The sequence below is a fragment of the Lactuca virosa genome, chromosome 7 (genome assembly GCF_052849685.1).
Source record: "Lactuca virosa cultivar CGN04683 chromosome 7, Lactuca_virosa_CGN04683_v6, whole genome shotgun sequence".
NCBI lineage: Eukaryota > Viridiplantae > Streptophyta > Magnoliopsida > Asterales > Asteraceae > Lactuca > Lactuca virosa.
Window position 1 is genome coordinate 187,567,754 of NC_136432.1, and position 15,069 is coordinate 187,582,822.

Sequence of the window (15,069 nt, forward strand, 5' to 3'; positions counted from 1 at the left end):
GATAACACTAATCAAAAGAATCTCCTAGGCTAAGGTATCACAAATCAGGCAACTCTAGCCCTAGAATATGAAATACCTAGCCTACTCTCTAGCATGCATCACAAATATCTCATAATTCAAATAAGTAAGGGTATTTTGGGAAATCACCGTTCGGGCTCTGGCTGATTGTACACACTGCTCCAACTCGTTTTCTCTTAAAACTCTTTCTTATTTTAGAAAAATTATTTCTTTTGAAATTTTTTCTCAAATCCTCAGTTTGAGTCCAGACACACCTGAAGGTACATCCGAATCCCTCAAACCAAGGCTCTGATACCAACTAGTAACACCGTAAATTTTCAAACAAATTTTTCATTTTAAAATCACATAATTGTCATAACACATTTCACAAAAATCCTTTTTATTTAATTTACAAAACGCAACTCCATAATTGTTTGATTAATAATCCAGGATCCTCAAAACATAAATCTTTCTCTGGTGTGTACAATCAAGCCGACGCCATCCCGCGATCCTGAGAAGAACCTGAAACACATATCACATAACATGGTAAGCACGAAGCTTAGTGAGTTCCCCAAAATACCACACATATCTCATTAGCCTCTCATGGTTATAACTCAATAAGACCCTCTGGTCAATGTGTCTCAGTGGGACCCTCCAGTCCCACAACTCGGGTGGACTCTCCAGTCCGATATCTTAGTGAAGACCCTCCGGTCTCACAACTCGGTTTGGACCCTCTGGTCCTATCTCAGTGGGAACCCTCCGGTCCCACAACTCAGGTTGGACCCTCCGGTCCGGTCTCAGTGGCAACCCTCCGGTCCCACAACTCGGGTTGGACCCTCCGGTCCTATTTCAGTACAACACAGAACATAGCATATATATCACACAGAAAAAATGAATAATATCACATAACTCAAATAAGCACATAAGACCCTCCGGTCACACAAAGGTTACCACTCTAGGTAAGTATAGTGAGAAGACTCACCTCAGATGATGAACAGCTCCTATAGATGTTGCTGTTGTACACTGACCTCTAACACTGGACCAAAATCCACAATTACCCAATTAAGATCTAAGTCCAAACCCTCACTCTTTAGGTCTAAAGGTAGTCCACTAACTAGCTATCGATAACCTAAAACTCATTGGCCCCACCAAGGCCCAATAATGAATGGGCTCCCCCGAGGTCCAACTCTCAAGTCCAAGTGACAAGCCCAACTTAAGGGCCCAAGGCACATATATATATTCCTCTGGTCCAAAACTCTAGTGCAACAAGCCCAAACTCCAGACCCAACACTTAAGGCCCAAAATGAGACTTATCCCAAAAGTCCATTATGAGGTTACGCGGGGCGTACCTCCCTTGGTACACTCAACGTACGCAAGCATGCACGAAATCTGATCGGGGGCACCAACCCAGTACGCGGGGCGTACTAGGATTACGCTCGGCGTACGTCCAATATGGATTTTCTCACTTTCTTGGTCTTAACCCGGTAAGACCTTAGCTCATATCATAGATCTGGACTCCCTAGAGGCTCTTACTCCATAAAATATGTGACTTTAAGCCTTTACATGGCTGGTAAAGTCACAAACACCCAAAACTCTCATTTTCTCATCTCAAAATGCACATATATCATGCATGGGTTGATTCTCACGTCCAATACCTCATTTTTATGGATCCTCTCCACTAGAAACACTTAAAAGGAAAGATATTAGGCTCTGGAGTGCAAAAACTCATAAAGCTTCAAGCTTTGGGACCAAAAACCCTAAAATGGACCATATCATGCGCAAATCAAAAGGATGGGAAAGCTTTGAGCTTTATACCTTCAAATGATGCTCCAACCATAGAAAAGCTCAGATCCAAAGCCTGGACTCCAACTCTATTCTCTTCCATGCTCCTTCTTCACTCCAAAAATCCAACAAGAACACTTATAAGCTCACAATGGTCACTCAAGCTCAAAGAACGGGAATTAGGGTTTTGAGAGAGTTTATTATCTGAGGATGGTGGACAGGAATGAGGCCATCTTATTCTTTATATAGGGACACCCCCTCATTTAGGGTTTCATTCCATGCCTAGTACGCCCAGCGTACCCTCTGGTACGTACAACATACGAGGTGGCTCCGCTTAAAAGTCACGCACATGAGTACGCTAAGCGTACATACACGTACGCCCAACGTACTCAGCTGCCACCTTTCTCAAATAAGGGGCCTATCTTGTCAAAACTTCAAACTTCCATAGTTCCCTCGTTTAACTCCGTTTCCAATGAACCTCATATCCACGGAAAGGTGACAAGAAGCCCTACGCTTCTAGCAACTCGTCGTAGCCCCAAGGCTTCCTCATGCCTGGGTTGCAGCCCACGAACCCTAAATCACGGACGATGTGAAACAGGATGTTACATTATACTTATTAATGAAGTTATATCCTATGAAACCCGTTTGGCTAACGACCCTCCACCACACATGAGAGCGGTGGGTGAGAGTGGACACCCATCCAATGACCATTTTATATGCCGCTTCCTTATACCCTCTTTATAGTGTGGTTTCGTGAATGAGGCCTACTATTGGTTCGACTAACTTATATATATATATATATATATATATATATATATATATATATAATCATATTTATAGTATAAGGTGTATTTTAAACAATTTTAAAATTCTAGATATTTGACATTAATTATTAAAATTAATTAATATCCAAATTAATTATTTACACATTTAAAAAATTCATTATATTAATTAATTAAATAATAAATCAAGTCAAAGATGTATCTCCTAATTTTTAGGCTTTTATTTAATTATCAAATATGCAGCAAATTCGGATTTGGCAGGTATAGAAACAGATAATTACCAAATAAAAGGCATCTAAACAGATTAGGCAGATAAATTCGAAATTTTCGAATTCGACAGATCTCACGTTGTGAGCATAAACTCTCACGTTGTGAGCATAAACTCTCACGTTGTGAGCATAAACTCTCACGTTGTGAGATCCAGAAAATCGAAAATTTTGGTTTGATCGACTCACCAATGTGCAATTAGATGAAAGATATGTTGGGTTAAGGTGTCTATGGTGCTATTTGTTTTTTTTCTAAAAAACCACTTTTTACCACTTATTGCTGCGCCACGCAGCACATGCGCAACACTTGGCCCTTTACAGTGTTAGAAATTCAAGGTAATAAAAAGGCTTGGAAATTCTAAGAATCGTGTTAAACACTTTCAGATTAAAGTATTTGGGTGGTACTCCCAATCTCTAATCGGATCAGACTCAGAAAATTGAGAAAACAGAAGAGAGAATGTTCAAGATGTTATGAAGAAGAAGTGTACCAACCACAGATTTCGAATATGATCATATAACCAGAAAAACTTCCTGTCTTAAAATTGCCACATGACAGTTTTATGTCCTAAAACTGTCAAAACGTCATAAACCAACTTAAATCCGGGTCTAGAATATGGATCACAAAACCGGGTACATTTACCAAAAATCCGACCCCAGCTAGGGGCTCTGCCCCTTGGACCCCGCAAGGGGCTGCCGCCCCTTGGACCCCGCTCCCAGGGGCGCTGCCCCCGGACCATACCTATTTGTTCAATAATTGTTAAAGTGAAATTGATCAACAAATTAACCCCATTACACTTAAATAACATTAGTGATATAAAATCACCAACAAACCTCCCCCATTTAAGTGTAATCTTGATTAACCTAACATTAAAATCATAACAACAACAAACCGATGCATAAATGAAATATCGTGACGACTGAATTTCACATTAGTATATTACTCATTCCAAATATTCGAATATCAGGGTGTCACTAAGGATTGAACCCTTTCTATTCTAAGTGAATACATGAAGATAATATACACAACAATTTACATTCTCAAAGTTCTGACTTGACACTGTATTTTACTAGCTTGTGTCCCATCCTTCAATAAGCATATCAAAGCCAAGTCCTAACTTCTTGAAGCAGCTAAACTTCATGCTTATATAGGTAGTCCTTTTATTCTTGCACCTACAAATGCAATTTTTCAAAAGAACTATTAAGAATATAAATTCAACCTCCTTAACTTGCAGTATTGAACATATACCTTGGGAGGATGATAATAATGTGTTCCAATCTTCAAATATCAAGCTTTCCACATTGAATTCAATATCTAATATTACATTAGATGGGAATTGGGTATCTCAATATAAAAGATTTTAAGTGGACTTTAAACCCATCCCTACAGCCGCCTTGTGCATAAGATCTCTTGCTAACCCTTTGGTTAGATGATCGGCTAAATTCAACTGAGTTCTTACAAACTCCACAGATATCACACCAGTCATGATGAGCTCACGAAGCCACTCAACTTCTTTACTAGCAGAAGACAATGCAACAAACTCAGACTCCATGGTTGAGTTAGTAATACAATTCTGTTTCTTAGATGCCCAAGAAATGACACCTCCTCCAAGAAGAAACACCCAACCACTTGTAGAGGAGTGATCCTCTAAGTTGTTAATACAGCTGGCATCTAAATAACCTTCCAAAACAGAAGGATATCCACTATAAGTTAAACCATAATTCATGGTCCCTTTCAAATACTTTAATACTCTACTCACAACTTGCCAATGATGTGAACTACGATTACTAGTATATCTACTAAGCCTTCCCACAGCATAAGCTATATCAGGCCTAGTACTAAGCATGACACACATTAGACAACCAATAGCCCGTGAGTATTCAAGTTGAGACACTGAAGATCCTTTATTAGGTAGAAGCTTAAGACTAGGATCTATAGGAGTGCTAACAGGAGAACAATTATCAAATTTAAACTTTTTCAATATCTTCTGAATGTAGTGAGATTGAGAAATTGAAATCCCATTGTTTCCTTTTCTAATTCTTATACCAAGAATAACCTCAGCCTCACCCATATCTTTCATGTCAAAATTAGATGATAATAATTTCTTGGCTTTATCAACTTCACCTTGATCAGTACCAAAAATTAACATATCATCAACATATAGACAAATTATAACTCCTTTACCAGAAGAATCAAATTTTCTATATACACATTTGTCAGCCTGGTTTAATGCAAAACCATTAGACAAAATCACATCATCAAACTTTTGATGCCATTGTTTTGGTGCTTGTTTCAAACCATATAATGATTTCTTCAACTTGCACACCTTATGTTCATTACCAGGCATAACAAATCCTTCAGGTTGTTTCAATTTACTAATCTAAGTCACCATTCAAGAATGCAGTTTTCACATCCATTTGGTGAATCACAAGATTATATATATCTGCAAGAGCTAACAATAATCTAATAGTTGAAATTCTAGCAACAAGAGCATAAGTATCAAAGAAGTCAATGCCTTCCTTTTGCCTAAATCCTTGAATAACCAATCTGGCTTTATACTTATCAATTGTGCCATCCACCTTCATTTTCTTTTTGAGGATCCACTTACTTCCCAATGCCTTGCAACCAGGAGGTAAATCTGACAATACCCAAGTATTATTATGCATGATAGAATCAATCTCATCCTGAATTGCTTCTTTCCAGAAATGAACATCCTTAGATGCCATAACTTCACTAAAAGTCTTTGGATCCTCCTTAATATTTAAAGAATATTGATGTTGACATATAGTCTCATTCCTTGTTCCTTCAACTAGATAAAGTTGAAAATCATATCCAAAAGACTTAGCTTTTCTAGCTCTTGTGCTTTTCCTAGGTTCAGGTACAGAACTTGTACCACCAGAAACATCTTTAGCTTGATTAGTACTCTTTCTAGAAGATTGATGAATCATGTCCCTTGGTCTAGGTATAGATGTAACTCTTTCTTCATCAAAGATAGCATATCTTGACTCTATCACAGTATTTACAGACACAGAGTCATTAGATTCTAAAACATAGAATCTATAAGCTTTGGAATGCTCAACATATCCGATAAAGATACAATCTACAACTCTCTCACCCAATGTTTTCCTTTTAGGTTCAGTTAGCCTTACAACTTCTCTACAACCCCATACTTTGAGATAACTCAAATTTTGTACCTTTTTACACCAAAGTTCATAAGGAGTATTCTTACTCCTTTTATTTGGAGTTCTATTCAAGATGTAACATGCAGTTAACATTGCCTCACCCCCAAAACCCTTCACTTAATCCATAATAGGATAACATGGAATTAACCATTTCTTTCAAAGTTCTATTCTTCCTTTCAGCTACACCATTTTGTTGTGGTGTATAAGGAGCTATTGTTTGATGTATTATTCCATTTGATTCAAAATAAACTGGATCATAATACTCACCACCTCTATCAGTACGCAAGACTTTTATTAATTCATTTTTATAAATCTCAACTTGTTGTTTATAAATTTTAAATTTATCAAGTGCTTCATCCTTAGAATGTAACAAATAGACATAAAAATATCTAGATGCATCATCAATAAAAGTAACAACATACTTTTTGTTTCCAAGGGAAGGTGTTGCATGGAAATCTCATAAATCACTATGTAGAAGATCCAACACCTTGCTTTCCCTAACAACATCTTTGAAAGGTTGTCTAGTAATTTTAGTTAGCATGCATGTTTTACTTTTTCCATTATTTTGCATATCAAAAGCAGGAATTAAACTCATTTTAGACATGCCTTTTAATCTCTTGTAATGAATGTGTCCTAGTCTAGCATGCCATAATTCAGATTTATTAAAATTATTGCTAGTACTACTAGAAGCCATGCAAACAGAATTATCACTAGAAGGATAATTAATATTAAGCCTAATCATTCCATTACATACATAGCCAAATCCCATAAAAGAACCATGTCTTGACAAGATATACTTGTCACTTTCTAACATTTGTTTGTAACCACAATTATTTAATACAATTTCAGACACGAGATTCTTACGAATCCCTAAAACATATAAAACATTGTTCAAACATAAACATTTCCCATAAGTAAAAGTAAGTAAAAAAGATCCTATGCCCTTGATTGGTTCAGTTGCAACATTTCCCATCTTCACAACAGATCCATTTTCAATTGGTTGAAAGTCCTTGAACCAATATAGATCTTTGGAAACATGACTTGTAGCTCCCGAATCAACCCACCATGCAACATTATCATCCCACACATAAAATGCTTCAGAAATCACAAAAATATAATTCTGAATATATTTAGAATTCTGCATGAAAACAAAAATCTGACCTTGTTGCTTTTCCGGATCCTTGGATCCATTTGGTCCAGCACCATCCTTGTTCACTTTGCAAAGACGAAAATCTTTCTTGAAGTGACCCGGTTTGTTACAATTCCAACAAACCAACTTAGCCTTCTTGTTGGAAGACTTGTCATCCTTTCCTTTAAACTTCCTTTTTCCATTAGACTTCTTGGGATTCTTTGAACTTTCTCCTTCCACCATGTTCACAGAAGAGGAACCAACTTGGTTCTTGCCTTTAAGATTGTTATCAACTTCTTGAGTCCTTAAGGACTCTTCAATCCATAAATGACTTCCAAGTTGAGTCAAAGTTAATTCCTCTTTGTTATGTTTCAGATTGTGTTTAAAATCTTTCCAGGAAGGGGGAAATTTCTCAATGATCACAGCCACAGAAATGGCTTCATCTATTTTCAGATTGTATTGAGCAAACTGTCCCAGGATCCTTAACATTTCATGGAATTGTTCCATAATAGGCTTGGAGTCAATCATCTTGTAACCCATAAAGTTACTAATAAGAAACTTCTTGCTAGAAGCATCTTCAGCCATGTATTTGGATTCAAGAGAATCCCACAGTTCTTTTGTAGATTCGAAATTTTGATAGATATCAAAAAGAGAGTCAGACATACCATTGAGAATATGACCACGACATATGTAATCATCATTTTCCCACTTTGATCTCCTTCTTGTTGCCTCCAAAGGTTCATCTTCAACAGATTCTGGTAAGACTGGCATGGGTGTACTCAGAACATACACCACTTTCAGAGTGGTAAGGAGAAAGTGCATCTTCTTCCGCCATCTACGAAAATCTTGCCCTTCAAACTTGTTCAATTTATCAAACTTGCTTGTCATATCCTTAACAGAATCACCACTTGACATGATCATAAAATACTTTAATCTTTGTTAGAAATTCACGGTAATAAAAAGGCTTGGAAATTCTGAGAATCATGTTAAACACTTTCAGATTAAAGTATTTAGATGGTACTCCCAATCTCTAATCGGATAAGACTCAGAAAATTGAGAAAACAGAAGAGAGAATGTTCAAGATGTTATGAAGAAGAAGTGTACCTACCACAGATATTGAATATGATCATATAACCAGAAAAACTTCATGTCTTAAAACTGCCACATGATAGTTTTATGTCCTAAAAATGTCAAAACGTCATAAACCAACTTAAATCCGGGTCTAGAATATGGATCACAAAACCGCGTACATTTACCAAAAATCCGGATTTCTGATGCATTTTTTAATATAGTAAACCAACTTAAATCCGGTTTTCGACCCCAGCCAGGGGCTCTACACCTTGGACCCCGCCAGGGGCTTCCGCCCCTTGGACCCCGCTCCCAGGGGTGCTGCCCCCGGACCCCCGTCGGTTCAGGGGCTTCGCCCCTAAATAGCAGTGTACTTTCAACAAAGACAATATTAAACAATGTGCACTCCATACCATACCGATTTGTTCAATAATTTTCAAGTGACATTGATCAACAAATTAACCCCATTACACTTAAATAACATTAGTGATATAAAATCACCAACAAATGTTTGTTTTTCAGAAGACTTCTGACTTAAAAATTGTTGCACGTGTGCTGCGTGGCGCAACACTTGACCATCTGCTTCAAACCTCTTCACACCTTACTTTAACTTATTGCAGCAGTTTGCAGAGGCTAAAAAACAAACATAATTTTTATTACATGTTGCAGCCGTTTGGCCCCCCTCTTCTGCTACAGAGGGTTGCACAGGTGGTCTGCAGACATCAGACATTTTCACTTCGAAAAAACAAACAACACCTAAGTCAATAACTAAATTGGTATATATTCTTGAATTAGAAGCAAAGTCCTTTTTGGGTTTCCCTCAAAACTAATATTTGTATAGAATATATGATTAATAAATTGGAATAAATGGTCTGTTAATATATTATATGATTAATATATTAATAAGAAATAATAATAATTAATTTGGAGTTAATAAGAAATTAATTGGAATTAATTTTGGGATTAATTTATATATATATATATATATATATATATATATATTAAAAATGTTCAGAGTTAGAAATAGTAAAATTAATGGTTTTTTGGCAACTTTGATCCACCTATTTGTTGTATATCATAACTGGTCCAGTAATTTATTCAAATTGCAATTTGGTCCTTGCTGGTTAATGCAACCGCTTCTTTTTTGTTCTAGATTGAGAGCCTCATGTATACGTGGTGGCGTCTGGATATCCGTTGTGTACGTGTTTGCCATTCGACCTTCTTCTCTTCTCTACTCACCATTTCTCCTATAATCCACCACTCCATCATCGATCAACTATTTCTTTCTATTTTTTCTCCAACATCTGTTCTTTACTCCGCTCCTTTCCTCCGATCATTCAACTCCACCGCCATTGGATATGAGTTCTAGACATAGAGCGGATCGATTCCACCTTCCACCTCCTTCCCCATCGCATTCTTCCCGACTCCCTCAATCGCACCGTCCATTATCTCTAAAACCCTCAATCTACACAAACGGAAGTTACATTTTGCTTCTGTATCTCCGTCCTTTCTTGAATTTTTTGGATCATTGTTCAGATAATCAGAGAAACATTCGAAGGTGTAGAGATTGGGGGAGATTGAGAGGGAAGAATGAAGAAGCAACAACTTACATTGGCGCTCCATCATTCCACCGATTCCCCCCCTTTGCTTGCTTTCATTCACCAAAAAAACGAAGACGGAGAACAACAGTGATAACCCACCAACTTCTACAGCCTTCTGCTGGTACTCCGATGTCGTCCAACACGGCGACGTCAACACTGAAGAGCCTTTTTTTTTGGGTCTTCGGCTTGCTTAGATTATCGGCTTCGTCTATCTGCTTTGTTATTATTGACATATCTCCAATCGCCTCTACGATTTAGTAAAATAGTGATCAACGGAGCACAACAACATATTGTAAAGGAAGATGAAGAAATCGCCAATGCAGTCGTCGTGCGGTGGTGCAATTCTTGACCTAATTTCATAATTTATTATGTTAAAAAGAATACATGAAGGGGTTTTTTGAAAAATTCAGTATCTTCGTCTCCAATTTTGCGTTCCTTTTACAATTTCACAAATGTTTCATTCTCCATTTACTTTTTGATGCTTTAAACATAAACTCTTATCTTATGCTCCTTTTTTGTGGTTTTTTTTCAGTAAGAACCAGATGATTTGGGGTTAAATGGGTTTTTTTTTTCTAACACCGAGGGGTAGACTACGTAGTGGCCAAAGCACTGAAACCTGGAGTAGAAATAGGTTTGTGTTTCTTTGAATCGCAGGGGTGTCGGGTCAGCTTAAAATTCATTGGAATATCGATTATCTCTTAATGTCGATGGTCACTCACGTATAAAATTTGAAGAAGAATGTTTGTTATCTCTTTCGCTTCCTCTATTCATGACACCTCCTCTACTTATTCACGACACCTCCTCTACTTCTCATTTCTGATACCTTTTCTCTCCATGTATGCAGGTAATGACGTAGACATAACAAAATGGTTAAATAGTATATAAAAAGACGAAACTACCCTTCATAATTTTCGAGAACCATCAATTGCTAATACACTGCAATCCACTTGGAAGGGATCTTGCTGATATTTCAAGGTAATACATGAACGAATCTACTATGCAGGTTTGTTACCTTCTGTTACACATGCAATTAGTTTTATTTGTTCTTGATGTGAAATTGGGTTTATTTGGTTATTTATTGTTACTTCTCTCTTATTTGGCTTTCTTTTATTTATAGTTCTTACATAACATTTAAACCATTGTCTGTTGGTATTGGTTTGGAATTTTTAGTTTTTTCTTGAAATGGAATGTTGATTTGTAGGTTTTATCATTCTATATTATGTTGGTTATATACATTTATGATATCATATCAATAGTTAGAAATATATGATTATTGTTGGTGATTTTAGTGTCACCATGTCATTTTAAGTAACTGGAACTAACATGTGAGCTAAGGGGCTTCAAAATTTGTACTCTATTATATGTACGGGGTTGTGCGGAGTGCACGCATGTATAAGATCAAATTAGAAGCCGGTTCGATGACTAGTCGGGGGTCCGGGGGCAGCGCCCCCAAGTCCGGGGTTTCTAAAGGGGCAGTGCCCCTTTGGTGGGGTCTAGGGGCAGCGCCCCTAGCGGGGTCCAAGGGGCAGAGCCCCTGGCTGGGGTCCCGCTGAACAGTACAATGAACTCCTTGGTAAACCTAACGAAACTCGTTAGTTTTGGTAACTCTAAATCCTCATTAAATCCGGATTAATATTACTTGCTTCCAAAGCAACTAATGACGGCCCAACCTGATAAAACCCTAGTATCGTTTATTATATAAACGGCTCTTCTTTTCAGAAGAGGGTTACGATCTTAAGCTCTCGTTCTTCATCATACTTTCACAGAATCCTCTAGCATTTTGGCTTACGATTTTTGTGCCTAGAATCGTAAGTGTTCACTTGGATTATCCTAGGCTGAATTTCTTGTAACCCATGCATAGGGTAGAAATATCAGTTCGGAAAGTGATATCACGATCCAAGTCAGTATCCAGATCTCCATCACAAACCCTAATTTTCCCAACAATCGAACTGATATTTCTGTTCCTGGAGATGGGTGACTCAATCCGCGAGATGACTACCAAGTTTGCCAAACTGGAGAAGTTCGAAGGTGTCGACTTCAGGCATTGGAAGAAGAAGATGCACTTCATACTGACTACTCTGAAAGCAGCATACGTGCTGACTACTCCAAGACCAGCAGAGCCTGCAGAAGGTGTTGTTGAGACGGCTAAAGAGATAAGAAAGAGACAGAAGTGGGACAATGATGACTACATCTGCAAAGGTCACATTCTGAACGGTATGTATGATGCATTATTTGATATCCATAGTGAAGCCTTGTGTGCCAAGGAGTTGTGGGACAATCTTGAACTGAAATACATTACTGAGGATGCTTCTAGCAAGAGATTCCTGGTCAGTGACTTTAATAATTATAAGATGGAAGATTCAAGGTCTGTCACTGAATAGTACAATGAACTCCTTGGCATATACGGTCAGCTTAAACTACACCGTATGAATATGGATGAATCCATTGTTGTGTCCACTATAATTGACAAACTGCCTCCATCCTGGAAAGACTTCAAACATAACTTGAAACATAAAAAGGAGGAACTGTCATTGGTTCAACTTGCTAGTCACATTCGTATTGAAGAATCTCTTCGTGCAAAGGAAAGTGACAAATCTGAAAAACCCAAAGGAAAAGTTGAACCTGGACAGCCCTCGGTTCATATGGTTGAAAACAAACCAAGGAACCAGAACCACAAAGGACATGGAAAACGTAAGCAGGAATATGTCCCAAGCAACTCCAACAAAAAGAGAAAGGATCTGGTTTGTTGGAGGTGCAATCAAGTTGGGCATTGCAAGCGTGATTGTCGTGTGAATTTGGGCAACAATGGTGCTGGAAACATTGGATCCAATGGGAAAGTGAACTGGTCTTCGGCCCAAGTTAAAGGAGGTCAGTTTTTGACTAACTTTGATAATTCTAATCAGAATTATGTTTATTATGTTTATCCCTGAATCATTCTATGTGCAGGATGATGATGTTGCTTGGTGGATCGACTCCGGTGCAACGAACCATGTATGCAAGGATAAACAGATGTTTGAAACATTAACTCCGCATGAAGATGGGTCGGTGCTGAAAATGGGAGACGATTCTTTTATTCCTATTTGTGGTTTAGGTTTCGTGTGTCTTGAATTTACTTCTGGAAAGACAATTAGGTTATTTGATGTTTTGTTTGTTCCCAAGATTTGCAAGAATCTTGTTAGCTCTAGTTGTTTGAATTCTGATGGTTTTAAACAAGTTATTGAGTCGGATAAGTTTGTTTTGTCTAAGGGTGGAATGTTTATTGGCTTTGGATATTTAAATAATAGAATGTTTCGTTTAAATATTGTTGACAAATTATTACCTGTTTAAAATTCTGCATTTGTATCTTCTACTTCTAATGTTGATAAATCTATGCGTTGGCATGTAAGATTAGGTCATGTCAACTTTAGAAGGATGCATGAGATGTCAAACATGCATTCTTACAAAAGTGACAAAACAGCCATTTCCTAGTGTCACTAGAAATTCAGTTGTTTTGGAACTTGTACATAGTGACCTGTGTGATTTCCACTCCACTCCTTCTTTGGGAAATAAAAAGTATGTGGTCACTTTTATTGATGACTGCACTCGGTTTTGCTATGTGTATTTGTTGCATTCTAAGGATGAAGCCTTAGATAAATTCAAAATATACAAAACCGAGGTGGAATTGCAATTTGGGCATTCCGGTTAAATGTCTCAGGACTGATAGGGGAGGTGAATATATGGATCCCATATACTTCCAATCAGTGGGTATCAATCATGAGACCACGGCACCTTACACGCCCCAACAGAATGGTATTGTTGAACGCAAAAATCGAGTTTTAAAGGAAATGGTAAACTCGATGTTGTCTTACTCGGGATTGAGTGAAGGATTCTGGGGAGAGGCCATGTTAACGGCCTGCTATTTATTAAATAGGGTAACAAATAAAAGGAACAAAACAGTCTCATATGAACTTTGGTTCAAGAAAAAACCGAATTTGAGTTATTTTCGGGTTTGGGGATGTCGGGCAGTTGTAAAACTCACCGAGCCCAAAAAGAAGAATTTGGGAGAATGTGGAATTGATTGCATATTCATTGGATATGATGAACATTCCAAGGCATATAGGTTTTATGTAATAGAACCTGATGATTCGGTTTCGGTTAACACTGTTATCGAATCACGAGATGCAATTTTTTATGAGATGCGGTTTTCATCGATTCAAAGGCCTAAGGATCTGACTTTTGGTGCTCTTAAAGAGGAAAATTCAGAAAGTCAAGATTGTGGTAATGTGCAAGAACCACAAGAGCTTCGTAAAATCAAAAGAGGCAATATTGCGAAAAATTTCGGATCCGACTTCCAACTGTATTTGGTGGAAGGTTCAAGAGATGAAATTAATCTTGAATACTCTTATTGCTATAGTATTGAAGATGACACTAAGACTTATCAAGAGGCCATAGAGTCTCGTGATAGTGCCTTTTTGAAGGAAGCAATTGATGATGAAATGTCATCAATTCTTGAGAACAACACATGGGTGTTGTCTGATTTGCCTCCAGGTTCTAAACCACTCGGTTGCAAATGGATTTTCAAAACGAAAATGAATGTTAATGGGACTATTGACAACTTCAAAGCCCTGTTAGTCATTCAAGGTTTTAGACAAAAACCCGGTATTGACTACTTTGATACGTATGCTCCACTTGCATGTATTGCTACTATTAGATTGGTTATTGCTTTGGCAAGTATCCACAATCTGGTTATTCATCAAATGGATGTGAAGACAACCTTTTTAAATGGTGATCTTGACGAGGAAGATTACATGAATCAACCTGAATGTTTTATTATGCCCGGTAAAGAGCATATGGTTTGTAAACTTGTCAAATCTTTGTATGGGCTGAAACAAGCGCCTAAACAATGGCATCAGAAATTTGATGAAGTTGTTTTGTCCTCTGGTTTCAAGACAAACCAATGTGACAAATGTGTTTATAGTAGATTTGACGATGCTACTAAAGCTGGGGTGATCATTTGCTTATATGTAGATGACATGTTGATTTTTGGTATCGACCAAAATCAAGTAGATGAAACAAAGAAATTGTTATCATCTAAGTTTTCTATGAAAGATTTAGGAGAGGCTGATGTAATTCTTGGAATAAGAATTAAAAGGATGAACAAAGGTTTGGTAATGACTCAAAGTCATTATATTGAGAAAATTCTCAAGCAGATTAATTTTACCGACTGTTCTCCTGTGAGTACTCCTATGGACCCAAGTTTGAAATTAATGCCAAATAATGGTGTT